At 40.9% G+C, this 26753-nt stretch overlaps 1 protein-coding gene across 4 annotated transcripts in view; it reads right to left on the bottom strand.

Moving 5' to 3' along the window:
• Positions 1-26753, bottom strand: part of NEK7 (NIMA related kinase 7) — a 139922-nt gene that overhangs the window by 103383 nt on the left and 9786 nt on the right. The window contains exon 1 of one of the 4 annotated variants that reach the window (XM_081216006.1): positions 21473-21577. The exons of the other annotated variants lie outside the window; for them this stretch is intronic. The gene's annotated coding sequence lies outside the window, so the exon portion shown is untranslated. Of the gene's footprint in view, positions 1-21472; positions 21578-26753 lie in introns of those variants that run through there. 4 annotated transcript variants of the gene reach the window in all.

Consider the following 26753-nt stretch of genomic DNA (forward strand, 5'->3'; position numbering starts at 1 on the left):
CTTCAAGTGTCCCCTGTTGTGGCCCCTGAGAGGGAAGGCGCACCTCCCAGCTCTGCTGCTTCCTCAAGGTCTGCACGTCCCTGGGGCAGAAACCCCACCCGCCTCTGTCACCTGCCTTCTCCCAGCAGAGGATCAACAGGGTGAGGTTCCAGAGAGAGGCAAGACTGGAGCAGAAAAAGCAATTCTAAACATCAAGGAAGAACAGCAGGCACGAAAAGAGAGAGAAGAGCCTTTTTCTTAAGCAGTGGCCAATTTCTTAGCATATTAATGATGGATTCTATCAAAGAATTGAGTCACTGAAGTTTGACAATCTAAAGCAGGGATCAGCCACCTCATTCGGCAAAGGGTCACAGAGCAAACATTTCCAGCTTCACAGCCCATACAGTGTCTGTTGCAGCCAGCCGAGCCTAATGGCAAAGCCGCCCTGGAACACGTACAGAGGAGGGAGCAGCTGTGTTCGCATACAACTTTATTCAGAACACGGGTCAGGGCCGTATTTGGCCACAGGCCATAGTCTGCCCACCCTTGATCTGAAGCAATGTTTGTCACATTTTGGCCCAGTGAAAATCTGGGACCCAGGAGATATTTCTTTGGCCCTTTTTATGTGAAACCATCTCTGCTAAACTTGGAGCCTGCCATTCCCACTGCGTACTGCACTACATACTCTGGGTTTATCAAATGTATGAAATGAATCAGTGAGATAAAATAGGATACAGGCCCATGAAATTTAAGCTAAAGTAAGACTGAACTATTTTGTGGCTATCCTAACGACACTAAATCAGATACACCCTACGGGGTTAATTCTGGGGGGACTCACTAATTTACTTTACACTTCTGCGGTTCCCTCCTCACCACAATGAATGCAAATACAACCCTCTCCCACTAAAAAGCCCACAAATTAATAAAGTTATAAACAATAAAACATAGCCTGTGCATCACAGACCGCAAGAATCACGATCAAAAATTCTATGGATTGCAACAACTCAACATGAACAAGTACAAAATTGAGGGAAGGCAGCCAGTAAGTCTAGCATCACAAATAATCCAAAAAACCAAAGAGAAAGCAGCTGCTGACAGCTTAAGAAGCAAAACAAGAGATTTTGGCAGAATCGAGGTGCTGGGGTGACAAAGCTGGAGTTCAGAGAGTGCTATGGGGCAGAGGTCTAGGTGAGCACCCGACGCAGCAGCCAAGACCCGGGACAGACCAACCTCCATGGATCAAGGAGAAAGGTGACCGCCTTCCAGAAGAAAACCAAATCCTCTCTGGAGAAGGTGACACCATTCAGGGCCTCTATGAGTTTTCATACACGGTATCTGCTGTGCAATAAAAATCACCAGGCTGGCCAAGAAACCAGACATACAACCTAAAAAAAAAAAGGGGGTGGGGAGTGGATAACAGAAACAGTCCCAAAAGTGAAACAGATTTTAGAATCATCAGAAACAAACCTTAAAATAATGATTAATATGCTCTGTAAATTAGTTGAAAATACAGAGAATTTCACCAGAAAACTGATATCTATAAAAAGAAGCAATGCACTGCCCATGAAGTGATAAAAGTCCTAATTTAATGCTGACTCTAAGAGGTCAAAGATGCATTGAAATCTCCCTGGCATTCTTCAATAGAGCACTGAAAGAGTATAATTAGCAAGGTAACCGGGCAGGGGTGAAACAGCAACAACAATGGAATGATTGACAAAGCAGGCAAGAAAGAAGGCAAAAGAGCAACAAAGACCAGCTGGAAAGTAGAAAATAAATAATAAAATGATAGGCTTAAATCCAAATATTTCAGTAATGGCATTTAAATGTAAATGAATGAACTATTAGCTCCAATTATAAGACAAAACTGCTCAGACCAGATACTCACAAATTGTGAATTGTTTGTAAGGTATGTCATATACAGTAGAACACAAAAAGATTTATTAGAAGAATGAAAAATACTACTTGACAATGGCCAAAAAGAAAGCTGGTGTAACTCTATTTAGATTAGACAAAGTAGCTTTTAAAGACAAAAAGCATTATTAAAAGGAGGAATATCTTATAAAAATGAAAGGTACAATTCAACAAGGCACAACAATCCTATATTTGAATAACGTAGCCTGAATCTATTAAGCAAAAAATTGATAGAACTAGAAGGAGAAAAAAAACCCAGACGATTCTACAATCAAGAGTTGGAGGTTTTAAAACACCTCTCTCAGCAGCAAAGAGAACTAGCAGAGGAAAAAAGAAAAAAGCAGTACGTAAAGAAAAGAGTTAAACCGCACAATTAACTAATTAATATCAGTGGTATGAAATGCATGCACTGGAAAGAAGAGAGTCTAGAAGCCTCCAGGTCACCCTCCAGGTCAGGTGCTGGTCCCTCGAGCTGCAGGAGGGATGGCTGCTGAGGGCTCACACCTGAGCTCCTCTCCAGGCAGCTGCCTCCACAGACGGTCCTACAGAAGTCCAGACCCCTCCATCAACCTGGGACCATCCCGAAGGGCCAGTCTAGCCCTGGAACGTTCCCGTGGGATTGGCTGAAGCCTCTGCTGCAACCACACTGCATTCAGTACCTCCACTGCCCATCCTGCTTCCTCCCAGGTGCTGTTCCCAAAAGCATTATACAGAAGAAAAAAAAAAAAAAAAAAAAGGCCAGGCGTGCAGATCTCAGGGTCTGTTTTCTGAAGAATTTGGCCAATGGCAGTTGCCAGTAGGAGTGGTCCAGAAAGCAGTCTCAAAGATGGGATTCTGCGCCTGGATCACAGGCGACAGGTGAAGCACAGACTGCCCCTCGCGTGAGTAATAGTGCGATTGTGAGAACTTCCACTAGTCATGCAGTGGGACGCGATACCAGCTGAAGGAAATTTACTGGCAGGTGGAGTAATCCCACCTGATGAGAGGCTGATGGGAAGCAGTGACTTGTAAGAACTATGGAATCAGCTGTTGCTGGGGTCGTCAGCGAATGGGAGGGGATGAAAACTGAGAATGATGGGAGGTCCCATGAAAAGTTAAGAAGGCTCCTTTCATCGTCTGCAGTCAGCAGAAAGGGCCAAAGACTGGGCCCAAGACTAACTGTCGGGGTAGCAGATCATCAGTTCTGCTGAGACTGCTATTCCGAGGTCAGGATCCAGACTGGGAAGAACTGGGCCTCTGAGATGTGACACAGGGGCGTTTGTGGAAATAAATATGTGGAAATGTTTGTGGAAACTGCAAATATACTGCAAATGTACACACAACTATTCTTGGAAGTACAGAGGTTTTTAAACTAAATGGAAAGAGGGATGGTGGTGGTACTGCTGTGCCAGGAAGGCTTCCCACCGACCTACAAGCATTCTGTCTTTCCCTCTTCCCACTCTTCTCCACTGACTATCTCTATCAATAGCAAATACCGAAATGACTACTTCAGGTCCAGCTTCTCCTCTAAGCATCTCCACTGCAAGCTTGCTATACAAAAGTGAACTCAATGACTTCCCCACGGACTGATTCCAACTATTTTCACTTCAGCCCTTAAACACTTGCATCCACTTCATCCCTACAGTGGAAACCATGGAGTAATCCTTCATTCAGCCCTGTCTGCCCCACATCCAATAAAGTTCCAAGTCATACCAATAACTTAAAAAGAGCAGGGGGGGCTTCCCTGGTGGCGCAGTGGTTGAGAGTCTGCCTGCCGATGCAGGGGACACGGGTTCGGGCCCTGGTCTGGGAGGATCCCACATGCCACAGAGCAACTGGGCCTGTGAGCCACAATTACTGAGCCTGCGCGTCTGGAGCCTGTGCTCCGCAACGAGAGAGGCCGTGATAGTGAGAGGCCCGCGCACCACGATGAAGAGTGGCCCCCGCTTGCCACAACTAGAGAAAGCCCTCGCACAGGAACGAAGACCCAACATAGCCATAAATTAATTAATTAATTAATTAATTTAAAAATTCACAACATATGTCAATATTTTTAAAAAAGAGCAGGAATAAATGAAATAGAAAATAAAGACAGTAATACTCCACAAAACCAAAAGCTGGTTCTTTAAAAAAAAAATTAATAAAAATAGACAAGCCTATGGCAAGATTGATGGAGAAAAAAGGAACGTGAAAAGATAATAAAAATATAAGAATAACTACAAATCCAGAAGAATAAGAAATGTCAGGGGGAAAGAATACAAAAATAAAAATAATTTTTCTCAGTAAATCTAAAACCTTAGATGAAATGGACAAATTCCTGAAAAAATGTGCTGTGTATTTGTTATGTCTATGAAACTAATTCCGAATTATGAAAGAAAAAGGAGCCAAAAATAGCCAAGCAATTTTTGAGAAACACCACCAAGGCAAAGGGCTTTTCCCAAACAGAGATCAAGACTTACTGAAAGTGTAACTGAAGCAGGAAAAAACAAAGACCAGCAGAGCAGAACTACAGCCCAGAAACAGAACTACTCACGTATGAAAACTTTATATGTGACGGAACAGGCACTACATGTGTGCATACGTAAGTAGGGGACCACCACCTTCCACTACACACAGTGGGCTAGAGACCTAAATGTGAAAAGTAAAACTTTAAAACTTCTGAGGAAAATAGACAAGAATCTTCATGACATCAAAGTAGAAGGAAATATACTTCAGGATAAAAGATACAACTATGAGACACTGATAAGCTCAATGATGTTCGTTCACCAAGGGAGACAACTGAAAAACTGCAGAAAATTCATAGACCAGGAAAAAAATATTCGTAATACATACAACCAACACAGACCTAATATCTAGGATTTGTGAAGAGCTCAATAAACAAGACAATCCAATTTTTTTAACTGGCAAAGACATGCACAAGTAATTTTCAGAAGAGCATTTGAAAAAATATTCCATCTCAGCATTTTAAGATCAGAGATAGGCAAATTAAACTAACAATAGAGTACTACTTCATACCCATCGGAGAGGCTAAAAACTTTAAATTCTGTCAAAATAAAACCAAGATATGGGGCAACTAGAACTCTCATATACTGTAGGTGGGAATATTTGGAGGACAATGTCCCTAGGACCTCCCAATTCCCCTCCTATGTGCCCAAAAGACACACACAAGAATGCTCAGGGCATGTTGGAAAGAACATTTCACTTCTGCTACAAGACCCCCTTCCCAGGGGAATAACAGCCTAGGACCCCTCCATGTGCTAGTTTCCCAGTTTGAGGGTTCCTAATCCACTGAGTTAAGACAGAATTGATCTCTGTTGAACTTGATCTCTGTTACTACCTGTTTTTAAACACTTTTTAAAAATATAAAAATGAGAAATACTATATAAAATTTATGACTACCCCTTTCCTGTTTGATAGAATCTACATAGCAAAACCCTCTCACTGATTTAGAAAAGTCAATATTCTAACAAATCTCACCGGTTGGAAATACAATAGTCCTTCTCTTCTTGGGCCAATCTTCTAATAAATGGTGGAAATAAAGAACAAAACAAAACATTTCTAGGAAAAAATACTAAATTTCTAACTGTATAATTGATACTTATTCATTTAGAAAAAGCACATTTTAAGTCTAGCATTCCATAAAATAGCAAACGCAATAAATGTGCATCTTGTTGAAGCTTAAGTCATTTACAAAGCATTCAAGAAAACTAATGGTATGAAAACACCACCGCTCTGACAGTTTGAGGTGGTTTGCCTGTCTTGGGAGACAACACCAGAATACCCTGCCCTAGGACCATGGAGGTATGTTGAAACTTAGAGGAGTCTCAAGAGTCTGTCTATTGCAACTGGCTGAGACATGACAGTATGCTCCCAGGCGACAACCCTGAAACGGCCCCAGTTCCTACGTTTCACAGCGGATTTGGACGTCGGCTCTGACAGTGCTGGGGGTGGGCGAGAGGGATCGCTGGATACTTTGTATACAACTTCAGGAAAAGGAAACTTGATGCTGAAGTAATATTTTCACCAGAACATTTTCTTCTGTCTCACTTGATTCAAGTACAGGACAAGCACTTCTGGAAATAGTATGACTAAGAGCATGGGAAAGAATTATCCGTGGTGTTTGGAATGGTTCACTTTCTGTGTCAAGTTGACTGGGTCATGGTGTGCCCAGATATTTGGTGAAACATGATTTCTGAGCTTCTGTGAGAGTGTTTCCAGATGAAACAGGCATTCGAATCAGAGGACTGAGTTAAGCAGCCTGCCCTCCCCACATGGGGGAGCAGCATCCAATCCATCAAGGGCCTGAATACGAAAAAAAGGCGGAGAAAGGGGGAACTCTCTCTCTGGACGACTGCTGAGCTGGAATGTTGGTTTTCTCCTGCCCTTGGCCTGGGACTCACACCACTGGCACTCCTAGTCCTCAGGCCTTCGTAATTGCATTACAACTTACACCACCACTTCTCCTGGTTTTAGGGCCTTTGGACTTGGACTAGAACTACATCACCAGCTTTCCTGGGTCTCCAGCTTGCAGATGGCAGATCTGCGGACACCCCAGCCTCTGGAATCGCGTGAGCAGATTCCTTACCACAAATCTCTTTATACATGTGTATCCGATGTGTGTATGTATGTATACAGCTGGATACACGGCTAGTTGCAGAGGTTAAGGTAACCACATATACAGAGAGAGGTGTGTGTGTGTGTGTGTGTGTGTGTGTGTTTGTATATGTATCCTCTTGGTTCTGTTTCTCTGGAGAACCCTGTTTAATACAGTGTTGTATTCTTAAATTAACATATTAGTTTATACAGCAATACAAATCAAATAATTTAAGTAAACACAAAATAATGATACTCTTCCCCTCTTTTTTTTTTAATCAGTGGAAACTAAAGTGAAGTTTAACTTTTAAATCAGTTAATATACAAATTCCTTATTCATTCTAACAACTTCTTAAAATCGACTAAAGGCTGTTTAACCGAGTAGCTACCTTTTCGAATTTTTTAAAGTGTATCATCCGAGCTTAGTAGCTATTCTGAGCATAATACTAAAAAGAATGCAGCCCCTGAAGGAATGAATAAAATAATTTTAAGTTGTTGGTCCCGAAAGAATAAATATTTTGAAATATTCTGAAACATAAAATCTGCCTTCATCTTAAAAGCCTTTAACATTAATCTGAAAGTTTAAAGAGGTCTGTGAGTCATGAGATGTTTGCTCCCAGACTGAAATTCTATATAAAAATTGTTCCCTGGAAAGAATTTTCAACCAGAGGTTATAAAAACCAAAAGCAGTATTAACAATGCAAAGTGCAACCTAACATCAGCCTGACAGCTATGATACCCTACTCAGCAGCGGCCTACGACTGCTCACTCCACTCAGTTAGGAGGACTCCTTAGTCCTTTTAACTTGAAAGATGCAAGTATCTACTTCTCTCAATTGTGCTTTAAATATAACTAATCAAAGTATAAGATATTGGTTCATACAATCAGGGATTAATTACATCATAATTAACCAAAAACAGCAAAATTTTCAAATGTCTATTTCAAATGACGGCCCTGGGCTCCGGAGCTATGACCCGGAATGCAATGCAAGCACAGCAACCACCCAGGCCCCTCTCCTCCTCCCTGGGACCCGTGGGCAGAAGCACCAACGCGGCTATGCTGGTGCTCCCGCTGGTGGCTGTGCTCTCATGAACTGCTGGGCTCTAATCACGTCTCACTGTCCACTTTCAGCTCCCTCAGAGTTGGGGCAGGCCAAGCTTCTTGCTCGCTTTGTCATTTACTCTAGTCTTAGCACTGACTCCTTTCGGGCCTGCATGACAGCCAGCAAATAACAATACTAGAAACAGGATAAAACAACCACCACCTGTTCTTCACACAGTATCTTGGCATTTCACACCTTTAAAGGAAACTGTAAAGGTAAGAGGGAGTTCAACAAATCAGAATATTAACTTCGATGGATTTAATGTCCTATTTCACCAAACACACACCCAATATGCCTTGACATCTGAGTTCATTACTAAACAGAAAATTAAGAAGAAAGATAATATTTCAATAGCTATGGAAATAATTTCAAATACATCCTTTCACATATAAAAATAATTTCCATTAATCAGTTTACTGTTCTAAACATACTGACCATAAGTTTAAATAAAATGACCATTAGAAAGGTGATCCAGTGACATAAATCTTCTAGCTCGTTAAAGAATCACAGCATAAATTCTCTCCACCCTGCAATGCAGAACTCCTTTGGGATAAGGTCATCTTCTAGGGCCAAGATTCTGCGTACATGTTTTAACAAAGAAAATGATTTATAGATTTTCATTTTCACATTCAATATTTCAGTATGCACCCAACGGTATGGCCTCAGGAAATTGAAACAGAAATGACAAGTTATCTGGAAGACGACCAGCAACCAATCACCAATCAAACTGAACGAGTCCTTTCTTTTCACAAAACCCAGCTTTATATATTTATACATAATTTTTTATGCCAATATTGTTTCTATTGAAACAAGTAACAAGACTACCTTTCTCCCCCCTCTGGACCCTTTCATCCCTTGTTATTCCCTCACCAATCTGTAGTTAAACCTTAAGCATGTATCATACAATGTGCAGAAAAACAACCACAATTCAGACTACCTGAAGAAGATATCTGTTTCCTTAGCAAATTCCACAATTTACAGCTTTCTAAGGCTGGTTCCGTGAGTGTCACTTCACAGTTACCACAAATGCATTGGTCTCAATTTTTAAGATTACAAGAAAAACCATACACATAAATTAACTTACACTTCAGTGTGTATTGCTCACACGTTATGTTCTGTACTCAGTTCAACACTCTCATTAATGTGAGAAAAATTCAGAATTGTTTTTAACGTTTAAATCCGTTTGGACATAATTAAAGAAAAGAACGTTTTAAAAACAGAAAAAAATCTGTTTGAGATATGCTCCTGTTATATTTATACTATCAAACCTATTCCCACAACTCAGCAGCTATCAAAAGGTCACTACACAAAGCAGTAAACAATAACAAAAATAGTTTCCAAATCCACGAGACCCTAGAGCCACTTGTTCCAAGAAAGGAAACATGGAAATCAGACACAGTGTTGAACTTTTGAGGAGAACCTGATCAGTAAGTCAAGGCACAATCACATGTGCTACAAACCCAAGATTAGTTGTTAGGAGGACAATTTAGCGGTCAACTGAGCACATGGGATGCATAGACAGCTGCGTAGTTAGGGTAGAAATAAAAAAAACAAGTGCAGCTGATTGGGAGGAAGGCCCCGGTCAATTTATTTTCAGGTTCGTTTAAATCCACAAGGTGAAGCAAGTCAGTAATGATTATAAATCTAAGCTAACATAATATGACTTTTTCCATTTTTGGCAGTTCACATATCACACCGACTTTTTCTTCTATTATTTTCAGATTGACTAGATGTGTTTCACCCAGTTCTGCTGACACCGATCCTCACTGACACTGATTAAGTATTCCTGAGTACTTTTATATCTCCCTCGTCACCACATTAACACTGCTTATTAAGGGCCTATTATATGCAGGTGCTACACTAGGCACTGGGCGTATATCCTGCACAGAACAGACACGGACGCTGCCCTCAGGGAGCCTGCAATCTAGTTAGAAAGGCTCACCAGGATGGCTCGTTTGACAGGTGAAAAAGGCAAGGTGATAAAGGAGCATATACCAGAGTTTGGGGGAAACGGGGGAGGGGGCTGTCAAGGAACTCTTCCCACTGAGGCCTCAAGGATAAGCGGGAGTTCATTTAATGAGGGAGTGAAAGAAGGGGAAGGGGACAGAGGAGGAGTTCCAGGCAGTGCCCCTGCACATGGGAGGTGTTCTGTCTGGGTTCTGTCTGTCCCTCATACTCATTACATACAGAAAGGCTCCACTTCACGGATGGTCAGAGGTGCTTGCAACCTACAATATGTCAAGACACCACATTTCTTACACTTCTACTGTTTTTATATCAGATCACATAATTCAAGAAATGAGATTCTTCCGCCTGCCAATGCAGGAGACATGGGTTCTAGCCCTGGTCTGGGAAGATCCCACATGCCACGGAGCATCTAAGCCCGTGCGCCTCAACTACTGAGCCCGCATGCCTAGAGCCCGTGCTCTGCAACAAGAGAAGCCACCACAATGAGAAGCCCCCGCTCGCCACAACTAGAGAAAGCCCGCGCAGCAACGAAGACCCAATCCAGCCAAGATAAACTAATTAATTAATAAAAAAAAAAGAAATGAGATTCTTAGTTCTATAAGTCAGAACAAGACTTTAATAGATCCATCAAGAAAGCTTTACCAAGGAACATTCTGAATTGGGAGAATTCATTTCCTCCGTCCCAGAGGAGTATGAAGTGAAAATTTTACATCTTAAGTAGTTTCACAAAGCTGAACCATACATAAAATGAGGCAATCACTGATAACACTTGTTTAAAACAAAATATCTGCCAGAAAACCTGGCTTATCTCAACTGATGGACACAGTTCCCATTCATGACAGAACTAAGTTAAAATACAGAATCACTAAGCAAAAAGCTTCTCTCTGCCTGCTAAGTAAAAGAAACGCCTCAGAGAGGAGAAGTGGGCACCCCCATTAACACACCCCGGTCTTCACAGGCGTGCTTGTTTGTATGTTGAAAATACAACAGTGAAGACATTGTGGTTTTGGGGGGTTTTGGGGGGTTTTTTTGTGGTACGCGGGCCTCTCACTGCTGTGGCCTCTTCCGTTGCGGAGCACAGGCTCTGGACGTGCAGGCTCAGCGGCCGTGGCTCACGGGCCCAGCCGCTCCGCGGCATGTGGGATCTTCCCGGACCGGGGCACAAACCTGTGGCCCCCACATGGGCAGGTGGACTCTCAACCACTGCGCCACCAGGGAAGCCCAAGACATTGTTTTTAATATGGATTTTCCTAGTACTTTCAAAAGCGTATTGTCACTGGCCTTTCCCAAAACCACCAGTAACGTTCTATTTTGGCTTAGAATATTTTGTCATTACATTAGTGGAGATAAGGATAATCTTGTTATTACTGCTGACATCGTATTCTGTTGTGTGTGTATGTGTTCTAAAATTGGTAAAACTGCTGTCAACACAAACCCAAATTTCATTTAAGAATCCTTAAGTCAACCATTAGTCCCAAATCTTCTAAATTTTTGAATGATCTAGAAAAATAATAAAACAGTTTTATGACTATATAAGAAGTTTGACTATTTAAAATTGAAATTATTATATATATGGATTTTCCAATAAAGCCATGTAAAAACTGTCTCTCAGTCAAATAGGCTGAAGGGAAGTAAGTCAAGCCTATCAACTGAAGAAATGAAGTTCAGAACTCTACAGTGCTTATTCATCCACTCCTTCAAAAGGGGCACTTAAAGTCATAGATTATTATAAAGAACTCCAGTGCCTAAGTAAGTGAAATACTATGCACATTTATTTATATTGTATTTACCATTTGTGAAAACTGCCCCGTGAATAAAGTCAAAAGCTTGCTTTCTGTTAGAGCACCTAGTATACTGTGAGTAATCAATGAGTACTAAGCACCAGTAACATTGATACATTTCCTAAGAACTAAAATCTGGCATGTGCATATCTCATTCTTAAATCTCTTGTAAGTTATTGTTAATTAAGCATCAAACTGTTAAATGGTCCAGGTGCCACCAATACACACAATGTCCAAGGAAGTCCAGAGGAGGTTCCTACACTCCCAGATTTCTGCTTGTGATGTGCTTTAGAAAAATATGAAACAGAGAAAAGGAAAATGTTTCTATTTACGTTCTCTTCACATGATTTTTGAACCACTCTAGGGTGCTTAGTGTAATTAAACCATTAAAAGTGCTTACTGGAGTCACACGCTATGTGTCCCCCAATGCTTAGAACACAATGGGCACAAAGCAGACATTCAAGTATTTGCCAAATGAATGAAAAAATAAAGCCTACCTAATCCTGCTTTGTTTTGGCGAACTTAAAAAAAAGTGGTTAAAACTGACTCTAAATGCTAATTTAGAGTAAAATAAGAAAAGCAGCAGGGATTTGTTCCATCCATTACCACAAATCTCTAGGACTACAAATATGTATTTACCATAAGTCAGAAGCATTTCAGAGTATAATGTTAAGAAGTCTAGCTAGCATCATAATAATCAGTTGCATTCATCATCCTAGAATACCTTCACTAGATCATCGTTCTGCTTAAAAATTTCTAATTATTCTCCACCATTTTTAGAATAAAGTCCAAATTCCTTAGCCTGGAACTGCAGGCCCCTATTTATTCAACAGAAATGTACTGATTTCCTTCCCTGAAGCAGGCAGGTGTACTAAGAATAAGAAGATGAACAACAAAGGGAGCCTTCCATTGAAGAGCTCACGAAGCAACTGCCAGAGATGCAGCCGATGGAAAGTCAAGGGAAGGCTCAAGTTTCAGGCTACTCAACGCAGCCCCGGAAGACTGGCTGGTTCTCAGACAAGAGTTAGAGCTGGTTTTCCATTTTACAAATACCACTTTGGCAGCCAAAGAGAGAATGAATCAGAGCCTCCTGTCCCACTCTTTTTGCCAAACTGGCCCATTTTTGGCCTTTAGAAACCCTAATTTCGCCTACCGCAACAGCTTCCAGTCACAGCCCAGCACACACCCCTCTGCTTCCCTGGGGCCTCGGGGGAGTCCACCCAAACCCCAGGAGACCCCCTGTCCGCTGATGTCCCTGCAGTAGCCTGACACTGTGGTGTGCTCTACAGGCACTAAGGGCCTTCCTCACATTGTCAATGACACCGTAGGTCAGGGTTATAAAATCCTTGGTGACAAAGGCTGTAGCAGATTCCTCTGAATCTCCCATCACATCCAGCACAGTTCTTCTTCCACAATACGCCTTCACAAGGTACCGTGAATAGCCGCTGCTTATCAGCTGGATTCTATTTTACCAAAACAATAATGTGTGTTTAAGTCCCTAAGTAGGTAGCATGGAACAAAGAACAGAGGTTTTAAAAGTAACAGTTTCTCAAATTTGAAAACAGAAGCAGTATTTCCAAAAAACAACCCTAAAATCCCTGCATGTTTTTTTCATATTATTTAACTACTTGTAATACAAACAGAAATCAAAACTGCAGGCCTGGCAGCAAGAATACCAACCAGAAAACCAAGTCATAATCCATGAGCAGAATCTTAGGCTGTAATGAGAAAGCAGGCAAACACAAGTCCATCTCTCTCTCTTACACACACACACACACACACACACACACACACACACACACACTTATTCACAACTGTTGCCTCTCCAGGTCAAAGCCTAAGAGATTAAAACAAGCCTGTCCACTTGGAAACAGAGGCCAAATAGACCTACTTATTATTTAATATTTAAACAAAAGAGAAAACTCAAGAATGGCAAAACCATTATTAATGTATGTCCAAGAGCACCTTCCTAACTGAAAGTTGGCAATCAAATTATGCACATCTCTATATCTCCTGGGATTTACAGTTTTGCCATCAAAAATGTCCATTACAGTCAACTACACAGAAGTTGACTAATCGGATGTCCCGATACAGACTTCTCCCTGTTGCCTACCTTTTGATTATTGCACTCTTTACTTCCATCAAACAGAGGTAAACCTGAAGAACATCTACCTATATTTTGTTTAGTATGTCAAAGATATATTAACATAAAACCCAGTGTCCTAACAAACGTAGTTATTTCATTAATTGTCAAAGTTTAATGAGGTCTTTACTTCAATTAAAGCGCTGTCCCTTTCACGTGTCATTTTTAAGAAACTGATTTGCTTTACAACATTTTGTTAAATGTTAACAAAATATATTTTACGTACAACTTGTGGATTAGTCCACCATCTAGGTGAAATTTCTCAAATAATCATTTCTTCTGTTATAGCACTGAATGAAATGTAAGAGTCCTACAACCCTACAAGTTTAGAACTTCATTGTTTCTGTTTACTTCTTCAGTGGTGTTATCAAGGAGATTCTCATAAACATAAATAATAACAGTGGAAGAAAAGCATTTGAATATGAAACGGAGAATACAACTTAACCCACCTGCACCAAGCACGGTCTCTGTAATGTCTCACTTAATGCTCTCAGCCTCAGTTACCTAAAATATCAAATACAACTGGAGGACATGACTTCCAAAGTCCCTTCCAGTCTCAAACATCCGCCAAATTCTAATTTCCTCTGAAGTAAATAAGTCACGTTGCATAAATTGGAGCAGTTCCCTCTGAGCCAGGGACCCTGGGCTGCTGCAGGTCAGTCCCCGCCCCCGAGCAGAGCCTCCCTAGGATGTCTGAGCCATTCCTAAGATCCCTTCATGAAAGTCTTCACGGAATAAAACACTACTGAGAAACAGTCAGTGGCCAATTAATCTGAAATCTAAAATACCAAGAAGCGAAAGTTTTTATTTGCTTAGAATGACATTTCAAGTACACAGGTGACCTCACAAAAAAAACTAAGTTAATGCTACTGGGTTTGTTACTGTTTCTGAATTATTTAAAGATGATGTGATGCTCTAAGATTCCAATTTATAATTATTTACCTCAAGGTACAAGGGAACTATCATGTGTTTAAAGTCAATGGGAAAAACCATATAAAATAGATGACATTCTCAATTTCATAACTTATCCCCTTTTAACCTTTCCCATATAGATATTTCTCTTACATTAAAAAAATCAATCATTTTATGAATGCATATTAGAGCATCATTTCATGAAGCACTTTATACAGTTTGTCCTACTATGAATCAACATTGAAAAATGTGTGAGCTATAAGCCCATTACTAATTCACACATTTGTAAATGACTATATGAATGTAATTTATTTAATAAGCCTGAGAATTTGTTGTTTCAAAGAAAAAATCATATGTCCTCTTATAGAAAATACTCCCTGTGGCTTCTTACTGTGAATCTGTAAATCAATAAGCAAAAGGCACACCCCATTGGACTATCTTCCTAAAAGATTATTATGATTATCAAATATTATTACAAAGTCATAATTATCAGCAAAAAAATGCTGTACTCAAAGGGAGAAAATACGGTGAGTAACAACAAAAATTATGAATTCTAGCCCTGTCACCGTCCAGCAAATGCAAGCTTAGGAAATCCACTCAATGTCCTCCCTTTACCATCTGTCCAGTGAAGAAAAGCCTGCCCATTCCTCAAGCAAACCGTTAAAAGGAAAAGAAAGCTCATGCAAACCTCTTCTGCCATATTTTCATCTAGCTATACAGTTAAAACAACAGATTTCAGTGTATACACTGAAGAAATTAGAATAAGTAACAAAACGTTAGCAATGTAAATACTGATTCTAAATTATGACACAACTGTATTATTAATTTTCTCTCTGTAATAGAAAGGCTTTTAAATACTAGTTTTAACTGCATGCTTAATTTTCACCTGAAAATCCAAAAGAAAAAGGAAACAAGATCTTCATGTTTCCTTGTTGCCATGATTTTTAGGGTTTCCAAATTCTGTTTATATGTCCTCTTCCAGCAAAATGAGTATCAATATGCTTTACTGACATCTTACACTTACAGTTTTGTAATTTTATTTATTTATTTATTTATTTATTTATTTATTTATTTATTTATTTATTTATTTTTGGCTGCCTTGCGTCTTCGTTGCTACACTCAGGCTTTCTCTAGTTGCAGTGCGGTGGCTTCTCGTTGCGGTGGCTTCTCCTGTTGCATAGCACGGGCTCTAGGCGCACAGGCTTCAGTAGTTGTGGCACGTGGGCTCAGTAGTTGTGGCTCGTGGGCTCTAGAGAGCAGGCTCAGTAGTTGTGGCTCACGGGCTTAGTTGCTCCACTGCATGTGGGATCTTCCCCAACCAGGGCTCGAACCCGTGTCCCCTGCACTGGCAGGAGGATTCTTAACCACTGTGCCACCGGGGAAGCCCTGTAATTTTTAAAAAGTTCCCACAGGCACCTTCTCAAAACATCACAGTGGAGTGAGGGGAGGAATAATTTCCAGGTTACAGGCGAGAAAACTCCAAAGAGGTAAATTATATGACTTATCCAAGATTATACAAGGAGAAAATAATAGAATTCAGATTTCCTGACTCCTATAAATCAGTATTAAGTCCAGCCTATGGTGTGTCTCTTCACACACACTCACACTCACACACACACACAGCCCTGAGTAACTGTGGCTTCTTCCTGGAAATCGAACGACTGCAGAAATCTGCATACAAACAAAATTTTCTCAAGCTCTGTAAAGCCGCAGTTCACAGCTAGGGTTTCATGGGCTGGAATGCAATCCTCAAGACCACAGAAAAATTGTGTTTAGCTCAAAACCCAACCACATCCTGGAAAGTTCTGAGCCAGCCTCGGGTCCCCAAATCCCTTGCTTTTCCTAAATGAACACTTCTGCCATTATAGGAGTCTTCCTTATGCATCCTGCTTTACCAAGGATAATCCTTCTGGCCAGGATAATCCTTTTTAAAAACAGTATTTATAATACCTCTTTACTGTTCAAGAACCTTTATAAAATTCCCCATCACTTAACTGTTAGACAAATTTAAATTCGCCTTAAGTATTCAAGGCTTGCTAGGCAAATGAATAAAGCAAACATAAAGAGGCCCATCCTGAAGAGTATCTATTTCCGTTTTGAAAAATCATGTATTTCACACTTAAAAAATATTTGACATAAAGAAAAAGATCATTTTTTACTAAAATCCATCTTGATCTAAAAACTACATAAGGATACACTTCCAAATAATGTTTTCATTAAACAAATCGCAATAGAATGCATAAAACGCAAGGTCCTATATTAGATTGGGTGACAAAAAAATTGTAAAAATTAACTTATTTCCTTCTCTCAAAGAGCTTAAAATATAGCAAATAAGAATAAGGACAGGGCTTCCCTGGTGGCGCAGTGGTTGAGAGTCCGCCTGCCGATGCAGGGGACACGGGTTCGTGCCCCGGTCCGGGAGGATCCTACATGCCGCGGAGCAGCTAGGCCCGTGAGCCATGGCCACTGAGCCTGCGCGTCCAGAGCCTGTGCTCCGCAACGGGAGAGGCCACAGCAGTGAGAGGCCCGCGTACCGCAAAAAACCCCAAAAACAAACAAACAAACAAAAAAAAGAATAAGGACGAACTATGAAATTGCAACAAATTATGATATTGACCACATTCCATATCAAACAATATTCCCAATTTTCTAAGTTTTTTTAATGTAAAATAAGGAGGGGCTAGGTATCAAATGATATCAAATGCTTTTCTGCTCTAGTAAGCTTATCATACAAATTTTCTTACTGAACCAAACAAGGTGATGAATCATATAACTAGACCTTTTCTATTAAACCACCTTTATATGCTCAGATAAACCCTCCTTGATTAATGAATGACTGACTCTTCAACTGTTCTGTTAGTTTAATTTTATAACAGAGTGTACACCAATATTCAGAAGTGTTTTCCAAACTCTGTTCTTTAAAACACCGGATTCCCTTAAGTTGTTATTGGTATTCCACAACCAAAACAGAGAGAGAGGGATCCATCATCAAAGGTATCTGCAAAATACTGGGCTAAACAAATACTGGGCTAGACTTCTCGGGGACCCTAATATGCTAAAAAGTGCACTGTGACGCTCCAAAATGGTACCCTATACAGATTTTTCCAAAACTGTCTAGCCACAAAATTCTTCCACAGAACTTCCATTAATCTCTTGGAGAACTCTGGTAATCTGTTAAACATAGCTTGGTTGATATTTTATTTAAATGTTTGGTCCAATTTTGGGTATTAAGAATATACTAACTCAAGAGCATGAATCAGAAGATTCCCATTCATTTAATTTTATGAATTGAAAATATAAAAACTGGGCTTAGAAGTCTGTTGTGAAGGCAGCTCATATAACTTCAATTCTTCATAGTTAACTGGTCTGCTAATGATTACAGTGAGTCAATTTTTTTAAACTGTCCTTTATTGTCTTCAGTGCTTTTCTTTTTTTCATTCAATTCTACTTTGGAATTCTTATTCTTAACCGTCTGTGTTTTCTGTTGTGTTTTCCTTATAAATCTTGGCCTACCTTTTTATTTTTAACCTTTCTATGTTTCTTTGTTCTAAGTATCTTTTGAAAGCAGGACACAGTTGAGGATTATTTTTTAGGTTGAGTCGATCTTTTAAAACAGAAATTTAATACATTTAACACATTTAACACGTTAAACACATTTAATGTAAATTGTTTCACTGGTATTTGTCTTTTATAGTCTTGTTTTTTGTTTCCTTCCTGTTTGTTTTTTCATCTCTTGCCGTATGAACCATGTTTGCTTGCTGTAATCCTGTCCAGCTACTTAGAACACATATATCCCCTCCTATTTTAAATTCTACTAATGGTGACTTCCAAGTTTTTTTAAGTCCTCCATTAACCAGTTTTTGGCTGATTATCAAGGGAAAAGTAAAATCCATCTTATGATACACAATCCGATCCAAGTTAGCCAAGGACTGATCATGCCATTACTTTTCCCCTAATGCTCCATCTCCAAATCCTCAGATTATACGCTTTATAGCCATAGCCTATCTAAGTTATTCCTGGCATTTTGTACTATTTCCAATCTTGAATAACACCTGTTTGGTCCTGCTTTTACATCTAGTTTGCTCCAGTGCTCATTCCCGATGCTTTCGTACAAAGATGGCCCCTTCCCAAACTCTTAGTTTTGACTTTTCTCCTACAGTACATCTTTAAGTATTTTTTCTAAAGGTCACACATGCAACACACTTTCTCTACCCCTTGAAAATCTGAAACCATCACTCCCTTTTAATCACACGTGAACAATAATGTGGTTATGTATACACTGTTTTAGCCACAACACCATGCTTTGTTCTCTGCAGTAACTGGTCCGTTACTTCCAGTATTTTGTGATACTAAAGAGAGCACGTTAATCCCTTCCAATTTCTTGGACGAAGATCCAAGTTCCAGTGACTTAGTTTTATCAATTATTGGTTAATGTATTTACTTCTACTTAATCTACTACCTGCTTGGAATAAATCAAGCTAGCAATCTGAATCACCACCATAAAGGGCGTGATTAGAAAATTATTTTATCTGCTTCTTTCATTGCCACACAAAATACATCTTTTGCTCGATGATCAATGAGCAATTCTGCTTACTTGCTTGCTCAGGTTTCCTTTAACGGCAAGTCCCTTGATTATTTAAGTCAATAAATTATGCATTTTCATCTGGCACATAGCCTGCCTCTTACATCCTGATGATTTATGAACCAACAGCTCCAGAAGCTCATTTCCAACCCTACTGGCTGGATCGCTCTGCCTGATTAGCCAAACCAGAAACGTCGAAAATCTTGACCACTTCAAATCCATTCTACTCTGTATTCCCTCCTCAGGGAATGGCACTGCCACTCAGTCATATAGTTCCTAGGCCATCACAGACCCTTTGACTCCCTCACCTGCAGGAGTCCCCAGCGCCCATTAATTCTACCTCCCAAACCTCTCTCTGCTTCTCCCGGACTCTCATGATCCTTGCGGCTATTATAACCAATTAATTGTTCTTCCTGACTTTGGTAATGTAATTCCTACCCTCCACACCCACCATAATGATCAATCTCAAACGAAAACCTCAATATGTCACACTCCTGCCTAAAACCCTTTAAGGAATGAAATTTTCTTAGCCTTATTCGCTTGCATATAAATCCTATACTCTGGCCTTAATGAACCATTGACACTTCTTCCAAATGCCAGGCTCTTTCACGCCTGTGTGCCTCTGACACAGTGTGCCATCCTAGCTGAAACACCCTTCCCAGCTAGCCTGCCTGCCTAGCCAACCTTGCTTCATACTCAGGTGAACCTTTATAAAATACCCCTTTAAGTAATTTGTCCCAGGGCATTTTAGTGACTCCATTATCTGTGCATTTGAGGTCCAATACTTCACTAGGTGCAATAACAACACAAGCAATTACTATTTAAGGGCAGAATCTGTCTCTTCCTTTTTTTTTTTTTTACCTCCATTACATATGAAAGTCCAATAAACACTTGTAAATAATCAAATTTAGAAAACAAGAATTTATAAAGAACACAGGTCTAACAATCAGGACCTAACTAGTTCAAATTCACATGAGCATCTACTGACACTTTTGAATGATCAAGGACAAGTTACTGCTCTGCTCTGAAGGAAAGCTCACAATGAGCACACAGTCTGCGGTGACACAGCAAGGCCCCAAATCCTTCTCCCTGAGTGACAAATGCGGGGAGTTTTCTACCGGAAACAAGTGCCTGGAAGAATGAAGTATTACTACTTCTCAAAAGGGTTAAAGTTCAATACAAATAAAAGATGGTATTATTTCTTCTGTTTATCGTTACAGAAGAATTTCCCTATGAGGATAAAAAAAAAAACAAGTGATCCTTACTCTCCCCTTTCAAAGAAATTTGTCCAAAAAAGCTTTTGACACTTTCCATTTGTTTTGGTTAACTGTGGGCACAGGATGCTGTTACAAACACAATAAATGTCCCTTATCATTCTGCCACGTCATTCGGTTACCCACACAGCAACAACGGAAGCCTGGCAAAAGCACATGATCACTAGGCCAACCATTCAGCTGTAACACCAGAAAAAAAGCATGGTAGCCAAACTATAACCATCCACGGCAAAAGACTGACATACGTAAAGAGCTAAGATAAATAGCTTGGACCCATCTTCCAAACCTGATTATAAAAAGCATTCCTTGTACTAAATAATTCATAGTAGTGAATTCTATCATAACAAAGCTTATAAGACCCCATGGAATACAAGCCAGTACTTGGGAACACTTTAATGAGTATGAATTATGTATTGTAAGGTCATTTGTTTTAACAGCCTTTTGTCTGTAACAAGCACTCACTAACCGAAAAATCATCACAAAAAAATAAAAAACACTTATTTAAATAAAGGAAAAATTTAATAGATTTTTTCTGAATTAACACAGATTTTATATTTTATCTTTGAAAAAAGCTTATAAACTGCTATTTATTTGTTTAACACATGTGCTCTACCACAGACACTGCTCTATATTCTGATTATTCCTGAACTTCCAAAACCCTCGTTTCCTTCCAGGCTAGTTTACAGTAAACTATGAAGTGGTTTTAAAAGCTGTCCCATCACTTCCGTCCTCTGATGCTCCTAAACCCCAGGCAAGGAAAGGAGCCCTCCAGCCCAGTGGTAAAGGCAGGACTCCCACCCGGGTCTCCCCACGTCCCTGCCAGGGAACTTCTCCACTGACCCACACCCAGGGCCCCACGACATTCTCAGGACCTGAGTTAGTCATAACAACAGAGTCTATCTAAGGGACAATTAGGTTAGTAGGACACAGTCGGTGTCTAGCAAAACAAACTGAATGTGTTTCTCTACTCCTATGAAAACTCCTGCCCTGCCCCCTCCTGCCCACCCTCGCCCCTCAAAAACACAAAGAAGAAGAAGAATTAGGCCTCTTGGCTGCATGACCTCCTTTTTTACTGGGCACAGACTTCCAATGCAATGAAAATTAACAGGAAATTAAGAAAGAAGGGAGAAAAAGCAAGCAGGAAAAGCCACTGACTCATAGTCACACAAAACTGTCCTAGCTTTTAATAAAAAGATTTCTCAACAAACTTAAGTAAATCATGGCTCTACTTTATGTTTTAAAATTTACCTTCTGAGGAACTAAATTCAATCGCTGTTACATTCTTCTTCATACCACAGAACCGCACAAGTCTTTGGACAGATTCTGTGAAGTTGACCAACGCGGCTGCGGGGCTGACTTTCTCAGCAAACGCCGCCCAGTCATGTCACTGCTGCCTGCACCGCCGTGCAGTCCTCTCCTGCTCTTCTGAACACACACTACAAATCATGCCAAACTTCTACATTCACTAGAAACAAATGTACTTTCTCTGGCACACTCATCATGTGAAACTATGATTTTATGAAGGTACTGTGCAAAGAACAAGGATGACTATTTTAAATTAATAGTGGGAATAATAAACACAGTATGCTGAGGAAGCTACCTAGGACTGTACGTGAGACTTTAAACATAAAGGACTCATGGAAAAAAACTGAAAATCTAATTAAGTGATTACAGACTTACACTCAAAATGGAATTATATAATTGACATCTACTTCAGTTTTGTTTTCAGAAAACTTCTGACTCTGCAAAAGTCCATTCCTCTGACTAAAGAACTGATAAAATCTTAGAAAAATGGCAAACAGTAAGAGGCTTTAAAAGCACAGATTTATTAAGGATGGAAACAACCTTATTTGAAGGTCTTCACAAGAAATACCTTACATGTCATACTTGCAGCTAAAGTCAGGCAGCAACACAGAAGTTACCTTTTAATTTCTCCCAGGATTCACTGAGTATTTATTTACCTTTTAGTGAAACTGCCCTTTTACGTGAGGAAGGCTGGACAGGCCCTGACACACCTTCCCCAACATGCTCACCTGCTTCCACCTTCCACGCTGATGACCCCAGAGCTGCTCCCCAGCCGGACTGCCCTGTGGTGTTCAAGCCACATGCAACCACCAGCTACCTACTAGACAGGTCATGCGGGCCTCCCACAGGCATCCAAGGTCCACGTGAGTGAGGCACTCCCCACCCCCGCCCCACCAAGAAGCCATGTGTGCTCTTAACTTGGGTAGTTCTGACGAACGCACACTGAATGAGGTCGGAGGAAGCTGTTCTGTACTCTCGGCGTAAACAGCAGGGCTCTGGACTCTACACTGATCTGGTTCATACTTCTTCTCCTTTGCCCTTCAGCATTAGGCACTATGATAACTTTATCTAAAACGAAGGCAAAACGTGTATTTCCTTGTATCTTAGAGTATTTCAACGTTCCCTTCCCAAGCCAACAGGAGGGACCTGCGCCCTCCTGAGAGTCACTGATTTGACGGTGCTCCGCGTGGGAGGCCATCTTGGTGCTGCCGTGACAAGGGGAGACCAGCGGTAAGGGTATTTTGTACAGAGCTCTGAGAAGGCCTCCAAAACCATACGAGACAAGGTTCGTCCTCCTGACCCCCGTGATCAGACTCCTTCTGCTTATGAAGGGGGACAGAGGCAGTCACAACTGCAAAAGAAGCAGAAAACGTAACCGAGAGATGAATAAACGCTTCCCGCTTAGTCAAAGACACCTAAACCCCTGCCTTCAATGAGGCAGCAAACACCAGGACACAAATAAAACATCCTGAGAATCTGCAACAAAGTGAAGTCTCTAATGTCGTTATTTCATCCCATTTCAATAAACAGCCACAGCTACTCAAAGGTGGGGGACGGGGGTAGGGAGAAAAACGTGCTGGAACTGGAAATAAAGGACAACATCACCTACCCAGACCCTCTGCCGTGACTGTAGCCCATCCCAGACGCCCGTCCGCTTGCTTTCTTATCTACTCCAAAACTCATTCAGCCACTTTTTGACCACAGCCAACGTGTCTACCAGTGGCTGGGAATACAAAAAGCACTGAGGAGGGCTTCCCTGGTGGCGCAGTGGTTTAGAGTCCGCCTGCCGATGCAGGGGACGCGGGTTCGTGCCCCGGTCCGGGAGGATCCCACATGCCGCGGAGCGGCTGGGCCCGTGAGCCATGGCCGCTGGGCCTGTGCGTCCGGAGCCTGTGCTCCGCAACGGGGGAGGCCACGGCAGTGAGAGGCCCGCTTACCGCAAAAAAAAAAAAAAAAAAAAAAAAAAAAAAAAGCACTGAGGCAATTCCAATCCATCAAGTTATTCGTAGGGGAGACAAAGAAACAGACTTTACAGTATCAGGAAACAAGTATTCCACCAGACGCCGTGGCAGGGACTGCCAGGACAAGAGCTGACGGGCAGGATGCCCAGGCAGCCAGGCCAGCCCTGCAGAGAAAACACCGAGGTGCGTCTGAAGGAACTGTGCGAGCTGGCCAGGCAGAGGACGGGGACGTCCCGACTGACGCAGGGAGAGCGGGGCCACCACAAGCAGGGCAGGAAGCCAGGAGCTAAGGACGCAGCAGAGCAAGCACCAACGCCCAAACCGCAGTTAGGAGACTAAGGGATTAGAAATTACTCAAGATAATAGTTGAAGGATTTTAAACAAGGGAAAAACCTACCTAGAAACAGGTAGAAGGTGTTGTGGGTGTTTCTTAAAAAAATGAATCAATAGGTAGACAAACAAATAAATTTAACTTAATCCTAAATTTTAAAAGGGGGGGGGAAGTTAGAGGATGCTAAAGGGGGAGTCTATTTTAAAAAAAAAAGAAAGAAAGAAATAGCACCTCTTCTTGGTAATCTTACTTTTTCTTGGTAATTATAAAGTATAGTATAGGATCACTTAAGTCTGGATTTTCAAATATAAACTAAATTTCTTCATACCTCTCATAAACCAAACTCAACTTAATACATTTTTTAACAAATATATCTGAGGTCCCCTTTATAATAACCTTGATTCTATTTTGATGCTAGTTTCTGACCTGCCATTAACTAAGAACCAAATAAAGAAGTATCAAGGCACTATAGCTTTTACCCCTATTAAAAACAAAACTTGAAACCATAAAGGTACAAGTAACTCTTTATAATCACATCACAGGAGAGGAAAGCGTCGATCTTCTGAGCACAGTGTTCAAGACCTTTGATAAGGTGGTACCCTCCCAGGTTAATTGCCTATGTGCCTCTTCTTGAGTTCATGAATATACAATGTATTTCTGGTCCATCTGGCTTGGCCTTTAAATGCTTTTTAAAATAATTGTTGACATTTTGATTGTTCTTTTAAACTTCTAGCAATTAAAAACATGAAAAGATACTAAATAAAACATATCTGTTTTGAAGTGGAACAACTTTTTACTATGTCAGCCTTTGATGAACACAAATCAAATGATAATTTTCCATCAATTCAAATTAGTAATTATTCCTAAGAAGGGAATAACTTAGTTCAACATTTTCTCCATGAGGGGATTATTACAACATCATAATGGAATTCATTTGGCAAATATATACAGTAAGCACCTTCTATGGGCAGAGAGAGGTTCCTTCCCCTTTACAGAACAGCCAAACCACTTACCTTGAACTAGGAATGGGCTAGCCTCTAAGGAAGGGAAACATAAGGATACTCAGTGAACACCTTAGTAAGTCAGGTTCAAATCAATGTCATCTGACTCCTGGTCCTGTTTTAATGTATGTCCTAATTAGAGGAGCTCAGTTCTTACTTTGTTCCTTGTTGCCCAAGCCTCTAATTTATACCTAATCACCCAACTGGTCTCTGTCCTGACCCCACACCCCTCTCCATCCCCACCAACTTCATGTCTGGCATACTCCTGTTTTTTTCCCAGTCCTGCTTCCCATCTCACCCCACTCTGAGATCTTTCAAAAATTCAGAGTTCAGACACCAAGCCCAGGTGAGACCTTTACCCATTTCACAGAGTAAACCTCCCTCATACCACGCCCTGTGGGCCCCTGTGTCTGCCATTCACCCTATACTTCCCTGAAACCAATTGCTCAACTGTCCTGGATGTTCTCTCACTACTAGTATCTACCCAGACCTTCAGCCCCATACAGGCTCCGGGATGCAGTCATCTGCCATTCCCTGAATGGCCAGTTCTGACAAGAATGGTCCCAGGCCCTGCAGGAAACGCAAATATGTACAGGACATGATTCACACCTTCCAGAAGCATATATTCCAGGGAGGAAGCTAAGACAAGTACAACTACAGGGAGAGTCGATAAGCACTAAAGGCCTAAAGAAGTAGAAGGAAGATTTCTTTGTACTTTTTGTATAACATCTGAGCAGAGTCTTAAAGGATGAAGATGATTTTTAATCACTGAGATTGAACAGCTGAAGTATAAAAAAATGGAAATTAAAAGCAGCGAGAAAAGCATAAAGATAAAGCAGAGGCCAGAAAGGGTACAAAATTTATCAAAAAATGGTAAGTTGTCAGATGGGACCAATATCTGGGGGAGAATAAAGAAGTGAATCTGGAAAGACAGGTCAGGGTTGAGGCTGAAGACAGACGTCCCGATATAGAGCTGTTAAAAACGGGTGCGCCAGGAGTGATCATACTGATAATACTGCTCACGCCTGTCTCCCATCTTCTGCAATTAATCAAAACTGAGTTTTAAAAGCATAAAGATAGATCTTTGTTTAGATTATTTGTCTACTCACTGTGAGCAACTTACCAATACCCCCAAATTTCTTTCTTCAACCTGTGAATTGGTGGGACCCAGGAGGAAAGTGGGGAGAACAATAAAGGAATAAATGGGAGGAGGAGGATCATAAAGGGAAGAGACCCAGACTCATCCTTACGGCCGCTGCAGCTCTCCAGAGAGCAAATGGTCTGCCCCTCTGCTTGCAGGCAAGTATGCCTTCCAAGTTCAGAGAAAGCTGGCCTTGACTTGAAACTAAGTTTAACATCAAATGCTGTGCAGCCAACTGGATCATCTTTCCAACAGTCTCAAAATGCATATGCAAATACCCCACAAACTTCACAGTGAAGAAAAATGGATGTTCATTTGGGTCTTACTCTGGAAACACTGCCATTCAGAGGCTGACAATCCATCTCGTGAACAAAAAAGGGCTAGGAACTGTAGCGTGCCCTGCAGGAACCACACTCCGAGAGACAAGGTGCCCTGGCAACCTGAGCACATCCTCGCAGCCCAGGCTCCTTTTTATTAACTGAACCATTAATCACACTCCCCGTGATCTCTCTCCTAAGCCAGACACTCAACTCTTAAACTGAGTTCTGTGGATATTAATTTAACTCACCCTAAGACCCTGTGCTTGGCCTTTGAAAATATACAAAAATGAACCCGGACTCAATCCAGGACTTCGAAACCTTCTTTGTCAAGCTGTCTCTTCTTACATTATTTATGATCTACATATGTATATGTGTATAAATATATATTTCTTTAAGGTGGGTGTAGAAATGGTGATAAACAAAAAGGGCCTGAATTTATTGATACACTCCAAATTAATTAAAGAAAACAG

This window comes from Mesoplodon bidens, assembly GCF_964165515.1.
Source record: "Mesoplodon bidens genome assembly, chromosome: 2".
NCBI classification, from domain to species: Eukaryota; Metazoa; Chordata; class Mammalia; order Artiodactyla; family Ziphiidae; genus Mesoplodon; species Mesoplodon bidens.